General features: G+C 42.3%; 1 long non-coding RNA gene across 2 annotated transcripts in view; it reads left to right on the forward strand.

The window, feature by feature from the left end:
• The window catches only part of LOC144685891 (uncharacterized), a 32,411-nt gene that overhangs the window by 5,009 nt on the left and 16,416 nt on the right, over nt 1-10,986 (forward strand). For both annotated transcript variants that reach the window (XR_013577806.1, XR_013577807.1), the window contains exon 2: nt 10,004-10,236. This is a non-coding gene — a long non-coding RNA (uncharacterized LOC144685891). The remainder of the gene's footprint in view (nt 1-10,003; nt 10,237-10,986) is intronic.

Here is a 10,986-nt window from a genome sequence, read left to right on the forward strand (position 1 = left end):
TCCTTGGAAAATAAGTGCCTAAATAGGAAAGAGTAGCAGAGGAGCCTAGAGGTACAGAAACACAGATCGCTATAAGTTGCAATGCAGGTTAATAAAGCCATTAAAAAGAGCAAACAAAGCACTAGGGTTTATTTCCACAGGGATATAACTGAAAAGCAGAAAAATTATTATTAAACATGTATAGGATCTTGGTTAGAGCACACTTGAGAGTACTGTGGACAGTTCTGGTCTAATAAAAAGGATATAGAGGCACTGGAGAAGTGAAAAATATGTTTACTAGAATCATACCAGAACTGAGAGGTTCCCCCTATCAGGAAATACTAAACAGGCTGGGATTGCAGAAGACTGAAGGGTGATCTAATAAAGGTCTTTAAGGTTATGACAGGGTTTGGTAGACTAGATGTAGAAAAGATGTTTTGACTTGTGGGGAGGTCAGAACTAGGAGTCACAATATAAGATAGTCCTCTAATAAATCCTATAGAGAATTCAGGAAAAACTTCTTTATCCTGGCTGGAATGCAGAACAGTTCACTACAAGGGGCGGTTGAGGTGACTAGCATAGAAGAGAAAGCTAGTTAAACATGAGGGAGAAAGCAACAGAAGGATATGTCAATGGAATTAAAGGAGAAAGGTGGGAGGAGACTTATGTGGAACAATAAACACTGGCAGGACCCGTTGGGCTGAATGGCCTGTTTCAGGTTGTAAGTATGTGATTGGAGTGGGGGCTGCAGGTCTTCTGAACACCAAGGGTTCCAGATTTGCACTAAATGTAGTAGCGGGCGGGAAAAAGAACGTTTTACCCGCTGGCCACAATGGCAGCTTTTCACGCCTTATGGTCCCAATTCCGCCTCATTAATCATGCATTCCCTGGAAACACGCCGTTTCGAGGGCGGGTGGGATGTCATTTGCCTGCTGTTCATCTCGCCGCTTTCTCACGCAAGGTGTCATATTTAAAGTGTAGCCGTGCACACACCATTCAGTGCTTCTAGCCCAGGACTGCTGCACAGAAGGCATAGCCCCAAAAGGTAAGAAACTGCAGTCCCCTGATTGAGTGACGTGTCCCTGGAACACCTTTTGGACACCGTGGAGGCCTGCTGTGATGTCCTCTATCCCTACTCTGGCCACAGGAGATTCAGCAATCTCACCACTCTGGCCTGGTAGGTGATGGCAGTGGTGATCAGTGCCAACGCTGCACAGAAGAGGTTGGCCATCCAATGCAGAAAGAGGATGAATGATCTCATCCATTCCACCAGGATAAGGCAACCAATTTATCACTCTAAACTCACACACCCACAACGCCATCACATATTCACTGGCATCTCTCACTGCCAACTCAAGGGACATCACCACTCACCCTCTCACACACACCCCTACATTCCCTGGAAACACACTGTTTAGATGGCGGGCAGGTTGTCATTTGCCTGCTGTCATCTCACCGCTTTCTCACGCTGAGTATCATATTTAAAGTGCAGCCGCGCACATACCGTTCAGTGTTGTCTAGAGACTGCCTCCTCAGCCCTCACCCTCTTGAGGCCACTTGCACAGATCAACTTGTGCCCCCACACACACCCTGGGATACCCTCCTTCCATAGTACAGCCCTCGTCCTGCAGCCTCTTCCCTTGCTGGAGGCTACTTTTCTCTTTTCCCCAAGCAAGTCCTAGCCCTGCAGCGGTTGAAAAGTCACCCCCGCCTTATGGTTGGTCTGGTAGGTAGAGAACTGCCTGTGAGCCCCCAAAAAGTGATGTGGTGCTGTCTGTGAATCTTGACACTGATGAACGTGAGTGCTGCCCAAAGCAAGGTAAGAAAACAAACCTCGAAGTCCCGAGCAAAATGCACCTCGCCAGGTGCACATCGCTTGAGAACAGTTGTGAAACATGTCGGCGTGGTTGATGATCCAGCATGGAGGGATGATTTTGGTGAGCTGGGCTTGTAATGCTATGCAAATGTATTACAATGAAGTTCCCAACATCGGACGGCAGGGAATGCAGCCCGCCATTGACAGGCAGAGCAGATGATTGCAAACTGGTTTCACAACGTTGTGAAACTGATTTTTGGCCATCTCGCCATATTGTCCGCTCACACCACTAAACACACCTGCCGCCAATGGGCATGGAAAATTCCGCCCCAAGTCTTTTCATGCTCTGTGAACAGCCAGTCCTGCTATCAACCATAAAATAAAATGAGAGTTACGAACAGATTGCTTGCAGAGTGTAATGGGTGCATCTTATGAGATTTGACCAGAGTGCTTACACAAATTGACACTGATACATTCAGATCATCAGTTGTTGGCTCTCTTCATTTAACTAACAGAGTGACAGATCCACAAAATGTTATGAACTCAAGCCCAGGTTTCTCAGAGGCACAGTCCCTGACTGAAAAGATGAGTGACCTTTTAAAGACTACACAACATGAAAGTACACATGGAACTTTATATGCATTGTTACAAACATTATTCCCAATACTAAATTCCCCAGCTTAGCAAGAAACCGAGATAGTTGAAAGGATTTTCAAAAATTGTTTCAACTGATTGTCTTGGCGCCTTTCTATTTTTGTTGTTGGTAGTTGTTTGCTGTGACTGGTCATGCTTTTTTCTGCCTGTTATTTGCTCATTGGCACATCCCCAGACTTCACTGTGATGTTTTATCAACACAGTATTTAACCAAACACATGAACATATGTCACATGCTAGGCAGATCAAATATGACATCTGAAATGTGGTAAACACATCAGGCTAGACACATTAGACATCAGACACACAACATGCAGATTTCCTATAGCATTTCTCACAATGTATTATCAGGACCATTGATATTCTTGTAACTTTCCTTGCATTTAATTCGTCCAGTTCTGATTCACTGCTGTTTTGAATTAACGAACAGAGTGTGATGTCTGATATGTGACAGGAGGCAAATATGATGCTTCCAGGAAATACACACTACATTCAAGTATGTGAGAGAGAAGTGGATGGATTAGTGCAGAGTGATGAAGTCACATTAATGGATTTTATTAATCATTCCAGGCAGTAAAAAAGTTTTATAAAAAATAAAGGCCTCAAATAGGGTGAATAACGGATGGTCCAAGCTTTTAAGAGACACCATCAAATGTGTAACAGATAAACAAAAATGTGAAAAAACCTCACTACTGTAGCAACATAGGGCAGTCAGAAAAACAGTAAAATCTATAACAGATGCAAATGGAACCAAAACTGGAGATGAGTAGAAGCCAGTTAATATTCTTACTGATTACTTTCCTCCATATTCACAAGGGAAGATGAAAGCAATATGACTGCCAATGAAATAGCCAAAATCAACAAGTTTTGGTATAAATTAGATCAAGACCTGTTTGAATATAAACAGTAAGTCCTCACTTAAAGTTGTAGTTGTGTTCCTGAAAATCACAACTTTAAGTGAAACAATTTTAAGCAAAGCACATTTTCCCATTAAATGTTCTGTAGGACCTACCTCGTAAACAAAAAAAATTATACCCTGAACAAAAGACTTTTTGTCAAAACAATTAATCTTGCACTCATCAGGACAATTCACGAGAAAATACCAATGTCAGGGGAAACAACATATTTATACTGTATGAGAAGAGAGTGCTAGATTGGTTGGCAAGTGAACTCTGGTAGAGGCGTTGCCATGGAGAATGCACCAGTTGATGGCAACTGATAGTTAACTCCCAAGCATTATTGAAATTTAAACCGGGCAGCTTGACTCTGGTCAAGACATTGCCTTGGGGAATGAACCAGCAAATAGCTGTCACTTATTTTGTTTAGCTGAAACAGGCGCAGTCTGTGCGTACACGTTCTTTCTGTCTGCAAAGAACAAGACCTTTGTATTAATATATATAGCTTCCAGTATATGCAAATGTGCCACACTGCGAGCCCAACTGACAATCTTAAATTGGTTGTCAGCGTAATTCTTAGCACACTGAGGATTATTTTGCAAATGTTGTCCAATCACTGAATTACATCTAATGTTGGACAATGTGTTTTGAGTTTTGCAAACACAGGCTGGTTGGGCATGGTCCGTATCTTGCCCGTTGTGAACAGCGGTTGGGACATTCTGTTTGATACGATCTGCTAGTCTTTGGGACGTTCGTCCTACATACCTAGCATCACACTGGCACTCGAGCTCATATACGTTATTTATTTGTGTGCCAGAATACCTTTTTGGCTTGACGGCAGCATCCTGTTAGTGGTGAATACCACTTGTGTTACTACCTCATAGTAGCAACGTCAAACAGGTAACTTCATCTGCTGCTCAAATTTCTGAGATACCTTGCCCTTCCAGTGTAATCTGACCGGACTCTTTTCAGGGCCAAAAGTGACAGCCTTGGGCCCGTTCATGAGCTTGCGTGATATACAGCGTGAAATGAGCTGATAGGATAGTCATTATCCCGCAGGATAACTTTGCGCCCTATTTCAGCATCAAGCTTGCATGGTGAGAATGATGCTGAAATAGGGCGCATCGACGGCATTCTGCAGGATAAAGCCGGAATGTGGGTCCTGATGGTGCCAGAAGTGCCCAGCTGCGGCTGTTATAATCCATTTTTTTTTAAAAATGCTCCCACTCACCGCTTCTCTCTCCTCATCCCTTGCTGTGAGCGAGGGCTCTGGAGATGGGCGGCGCAAGAGGAGCAGCTTCGACTTAAGTCTTTGATTCAAATCACTTAAAAGAAAGAACTCCCTGGTGTATTTATCCTTGAATATCGAAAGGAAGATGATGGTTCGCACAGGGCGAACAAAGGGTTTTTGAGATGTGACCCTGGAATGAAGTAACTGCGGCAGCGCTGGGATCCTGGGAACACGGCTGCGGTGAGTGGTGGTTGAAATGTGCGCAGCAGACAGCGATATGGAGCAAACATAAACTCATTTCCGGTTTCACATACTATTGTAGGCATTTAAAAGCATTGACTGTAACAGCGCCAGCTGTTGGAACCTGCACTTTCACATTCCCGGAGCTCCGGCTTTGGGTCAGATCTGCAGCTGGACCGAGGACCTTCCTTGAATTGGAGTGCCAGTTCAGGAAAGGGAAGCTGCAAAGCGATACAGTCGGGGAGCGGGAGGTTTGGAGAGAGGCATATGTCAGGGAGTGGGAGAGGCCACTCCAAAAGGCGCCGATCGGATCATGCGGCTCTACCGCAGGCCGTCCAGAAATGAATTTTGCGATGCCAGACAAGAATTCAGGCCCCATTAACTTACCAACGTTCAAGCAGAACAGTGTTAAATGGGACATTATTAAACAGGGACTTACTGTATGCAATTCCTACTGTATGTTTGTTTTTATACTTGCTACGTAAGATACGGTTAGGGTTATTTGAGTAAAAGAATAATTTATCGTTAGGTACATTGATTCATCATTGGAATTTTGATGTTTATATTTACAAATATAAGCAAGGGTACTCTGAAAGGACACGGTTTATGCTTGTTTATGCTAATAAAAATGCTTTATCCACTTCCATTATTTTATGCTTCACACTAGTACACATATCTTTAAAGTTAGTGTGTGAAACTTGGTTCCAGGAAACCATTCATTTCAATACTCTGTCCTTGGCGGAGTTTGCTTATTCGATATAGTCGAGGTTCACACCATATTACCAAGTTCTCTGAATTTACTCAAGCGATTTAGATTTACAAGTACTAATTATTTTAAAATGTTTATAAATAAAGCGAGGCACATGCAGTAAATACCAAATGAGCATTAAACATACAAAGAGGACATAAAATATTAATTACCTTTCTATAAGAGTACAATATGATCTAATTTTTAAGCACTATCACTTCAATTTGTATGGCAAATTCAGACATTTCCTCTTGTTCTCACAAATCTGCTTCTCCCTCAAACAAGATCATACTGCAGGCATACAGATTGCTTTATTCTCATTGCTATCAGGATTCTTGAGTTGCACCCATCCAGGTGAGCGGTGAATGTCCTAACAACTTCTTGACCTGTTGCTTTGTAGATGATGGACAGGTTTTTAGGAGTCAGGAAGTGAACTGTTCATTACGGAATACCCAACCTGTGTCCTGCTTGTTGATGTGGCTGACCTAGGTAAGCTTCTTGGCCAATAGTGATCACCTAGAGGTAAATGGTTGTCTTATTGGAGGTCAGTGCAAGGTGGTTGGACTTTTCTTGTTGGATCATTGTTATTATCTGGCAGTTAGATGGTGTGTATGTTGCTGCACCAATCATCCCAAGTCTGGATATTGTCCAGATTGGCAAGGGAAGCTTCATGATCAGTGGAGTTGTGAACAATGTTACCTTTAAAATGTGTGTGTGTGAATGAGTGTGCTGTCCCTTTTGTTTTGCACAGCCATGCACACCTGCTCAGAGAGATTAGGATGCCCCTGTACAAGAAGCACAAAGTGAACATCCAAGCAATTAGGAAGGCCAATAGTACGTTGGCTAAATTGCAAACAGGTTGGACAACAAAAGTAAGGAAGTCTTTCTGCAACTGTACAAGAACTTAGTGAGACTACATCTGGAGTATAGTGTGCAGTTTTGTTCACTGTACCTACGTAAGGATATACTTGCTTTGTAGTGGGTGCAATGAAGGTTCAGTAAATTGATTTCTGGATGAGAGGATTGTTCTGAGGAATGAACAAGTTGAATGGGCCTATACACTCTGTAATTTAGAATGATAAACAATCTCATAAGAATGTACAAAATTCTTAGGGGGCTTCACAGGGAAAATGTTGAAAGACTATTTCAGGATAAGGGGAAAGCCATTTCAGACTGAGGTGAGGAGAACTTTCATTCAAAGTTCTGAATCTTTGGAATATAGTCATGGACTGAATATCAAGACTGAGATCAATAGATTTCTGGGCTGTAAGGAAATCAAGGGATATGGGGATAGGGTGAGAAAGAGGAGTTGAGGTTGGGCATCAGCCAAGATCTCAATGAATGGCAGAGCAGGCTCAAAGGGCCTATTCCTGTTCCTATTTCTTATGCTCTTTTCTTCCACTTGTCATGCTATATGTAGAGGTTTGCATTTGAATTTCAATTTTAATCAATTTAAGTTGACTATAGTTAGTAGGATTTTGTTTACTCGCTTATCTCTTTTTGAATTAAATCTGTTTTATCAGACTGTTGTGAGAAATGAAGCTATAGCTCAAGTGAACAGGGTTCCAGTTTGTACAGGAAATTCACTAATAGTAAAAACAGCTAAGTGTATTTTGACTCCATTGTGTTAGCCAATGAGTTGGAGATCAGGGAGGACTCTCAGCAAACAATGAATTTTAGAGCAAAGTCCATTTATGCAGCAGGCAGCAAATCAAACAAAGTTACAGTAATTTACTGAGTCTATTTAGAAGTCTACAGCAAACTCATGGCCAAAACTGCAGCAACCTTTCTGATAAAAGCATGCTGATATCTCCAGCAAAATACAGAATGTGGAGGATAGTTACATACAAATCATGTGTAAATCAATCCCCATCACTTACAGCAGGTATGATGGACAGGGGAATGACCAATCATCTCCATTTTGGCCAGGAATAATTAGTGTCATTATTTGCATCCATAAAACAAAGCATATAATTTTGTCTTTGTGCAAGACTTTGGTTAGGTCTCAGTTACAATACTGTGTTAGACTGGATCTCATCTTTTAGTTATAATTTTTTCCCCATATGCAGGCAAGCATTATTCATCACCACAAGTAGAAGCATCATTGGTAAACAACGGCCTTAAACAAAACGTTTGTAACAAAAATATTTGGAATAGTGCAATGAAAATTTTAAATCCAGTCAATTTTCTACATGTTACCAAATTGTATTTTCACCATTTAGAGCACCATCTGGTGGTAAAGCCCAACAACTCCCAGTTTTAAAGTCTCAAACCTGTACTCAAAATACAGTATTACGGCATTTCAACTGGCAGGTGTAGCTTGTTTGTTCCCCTTACACACAAGACTTTAAAATCTGGTCTTTACCAAAATATTTCTTACATACACTAACATAAACAAGCTGCAAATGTCAAAGACCATCAATTCTTTAATTGGATTCAAAGATACAATTCTACCATCAATTTGTTGACTATGAGCCAGTTTTGCTACCTATGCAAATTCTAGCCAAAAGGTAAAAGAAAGATGGTGCAATAACACAAAATGCCAGTAAACAGCTTATGTCGTTTAGTGCTGATGATTGAAGATTCACGTTCTTCATTAATCAATTTTGAATATTTACTAAAAGTGAGGATTAAAAAACCTTTTGCTCGTTAAGGCTGTGTTACTGTGTTAACTCATGGAACATGCAACTTCAGTGATATGAAGAAATGGCTATTTTACTCCAGGTGTGAATTGGATTTAGTGAGTTTATTGAAAAGGATATTCCAAACATCAGAATACCTGTACATAGTTTTCTCCCAAGTAGCATCACTGAAGTGACCACTGAAGGGTGTATCACTCTGCGAGGGGGCGGGGGGCGGGGGGGGGGGGGGGGGGGGAGGAGAGGGAAGGATAGAGAAGAATCAGAAGAACTCACCATACAAATGGTGCAAGAAACATGCACACAACACACCCAAGTAGTAGACAAAGTAACAGGTGACCCGCAATAGATTCAGCTACTTAGACATAGCAAAGAAACAAGGTACAGTATGAAGATAGTAACTGGTGTGCGCCATTGGTCAAAGATCTGCAGGAGCAATCAACCATATTTTAAACACTACCAGTGGCGGTGAATGTCAACCCTACCCTCAACATTTATGTGAAGATACTTTTTTTCCCCCCCATTTATTCATAGGATGTGAACACTGGCCACAGCAAGCATTTATTGTCCATCCTAAATTGTCCTTGCCAAGGTGACGGTGGACTGCCATCTTGAACCACTGCTTGTGGAGTAGATCAGTGGTTCTCAATGGTTTGCAGATTATTGCTGGTCCAAAATGCAAGTCATTGACGTGCAACGCCCCGACCGAGGTCATACAAGAGAACAGGCCAGAACCCTCATTCCCACTCAAGTGACGTCACAAAACAAGACCGGCTGCCACCTCTGTGGCATGAGTCATAAGCATGAGCAACAGCACTGTAGTTTTACAAATAATGTTTATGTAACTGTTAGAACATACAACTGCAAGATCATACTTTCAATATTTGGGCTGAAAACAAAAGGAGGAACCACCAGATGAACATGAAGCCAGACATGAGACTGAAACTGTTCAGCTTGGAACGAGACATCATCTCAATAGAATTTTATTAATTCTAGTGCATTTTTTTTCAGTATCAAGTGAAAGCGAATGGGGTAGGACTGGTAAGTGATCTGCATGGTCTTTTTACCCTGCCTAAGTAGTCCACAGTCAAAAAAGCTCGAGAACCATTGGTGTAGGTTGACCACAGTGCTGTTAGGGAGGGAATTCCAGGATTTTGACCACCCAGCACCAACGAAGGAATGGCGTTATAGTTCCAAGTCAGGATGGTATGTGACTTGAATGGGAACTTGCAGGTGGTGTACCCATGTGTCTGCTGCCCTTATTTTTCCAGGTGGTAGAAGTTGCAGGTTTGGAAAGTACTGTTAAAGAAGTTTTGGTAAGTTGCTGCAGTGCTTCATGAAGGTGGTACACATTACTGCCACTATGCACAGATGGAGGGTGAGAATGTTTAACATGGTGAAAGGGGTGCTGATCAAGCAGGCTGCCTTGTCCTGGATGGTGCAAACTTCTTGAGTGTTGTTGGAGTTGCATTCATTCGGGCAAGTGGGAAGCATTCCATCAAACTACTTGTGTCTTGTAGATGCGGCACAGGCTTTGGGGAGTCAGATGAGTTACTTGCCGCTCAATTCCCAGCCTCTGACTTGCTCTTGTAGCTACAGAATTAAATGGCTGGTCCACTTAAGTTTCTGGTCAGTGGTAACTCTCAAATTGTTGATGATGGGGGAATTCAGTAATAGTAATGCCACTGAACATGAAGAAGGTTGGTTAGATTTTTCCTTGTTGGAGATGGTCATTGCCTGGCAATTCTGTGGCGCACATGTTATTTGTCACTTATCACCCTAAGCCTGAATATTTTCCAGGTCTTGCTGCAAGTGGTTACAGACTGCCTCAACATTGAGGAATTGCAAATCATACTGAACACTGCAATTATCAGTGAGCATCCCACTTCTGACCTTATGATGGAAGGAAAATCATTGATGAAACAGCTGTAAATAATTGGGCCTAGGACATTACCTTGAGGAATTTGTGCAGTGATTTCCTGGGGCTGAGATGATTGGCCTCCAACAACCACAGCAATCTTCCTTTGTGCTAGGTATGACTCCAAACAGTTGAGTTTCCCAGATTCCCATTGATTTCAATTTTGCTAGTGCTCCTTGATGCCACACTTGGTCAAATGTTGCCTTTGAAAGCAAGGGCAGTCAATCTCACCTCACCCTGGCATTCGGCTCTTTTTGTCTTATTTTGGCTAAGGCTGTAATAAGGCCTGGAGCAGAGTCACCCTGGCAGAACCCAAACTGAGCAATGAGCAGATTATTGTTGAGTAAGTGCCACATGATAGTACTATCGATTACACCTTCCATTACTTCGCTGATGATCAAGAGTAGACTGATGGAGCTGTAACTGACTGGGTTTGATTTGTCCTGCTTTTTGCGGACAGGATATACAAAGGCAATTTTCCACCTTGTTGGGTAGATGTGGTATTGTAGCTGGAACAGCTTGGCTAGGGAGACAGCTAGTTCTGGAGCACAAGTCTTCAGTACTACAGCAGGGATCTTGTCAGGGCCCATAGCCTTTGCTGTATCTAGTGTGTTCATGTGCTTCTTGATATCACATGCAGTGAATCAAATTGGCTAAAAGACTACCAACTATGACGCCAGTGACGTCAGGAGAAGGCAGAGATGGATCATTCACTCGGCACTTCTGGTTGCAACTGCTTCAGCCATGTGTTTTGCACTGATGTGCTGGGCTCCACCATCATTGAGGATGAGCATGTTTGTGGAGCCACCTTAGCTAATTCATTTTTAAGCTGTCCACCACTTCATGACTGGATGTGGCAGTACTG

This window comes from Cetorhinus maximus, chromosome 10 (genome assembly GCF_964194155.1).
Source record: "Cetorhinus maximus chromosome 10, sCetMax3.hap1.1, whole genome shotgun sequence".
Lineage (NCBI taxonomy): Eukaryota > Metazoa > Chordata > Chondrichthyes > Lamniformes > Cetorhinidae > Cetorhinus > Cetorhinus maximus.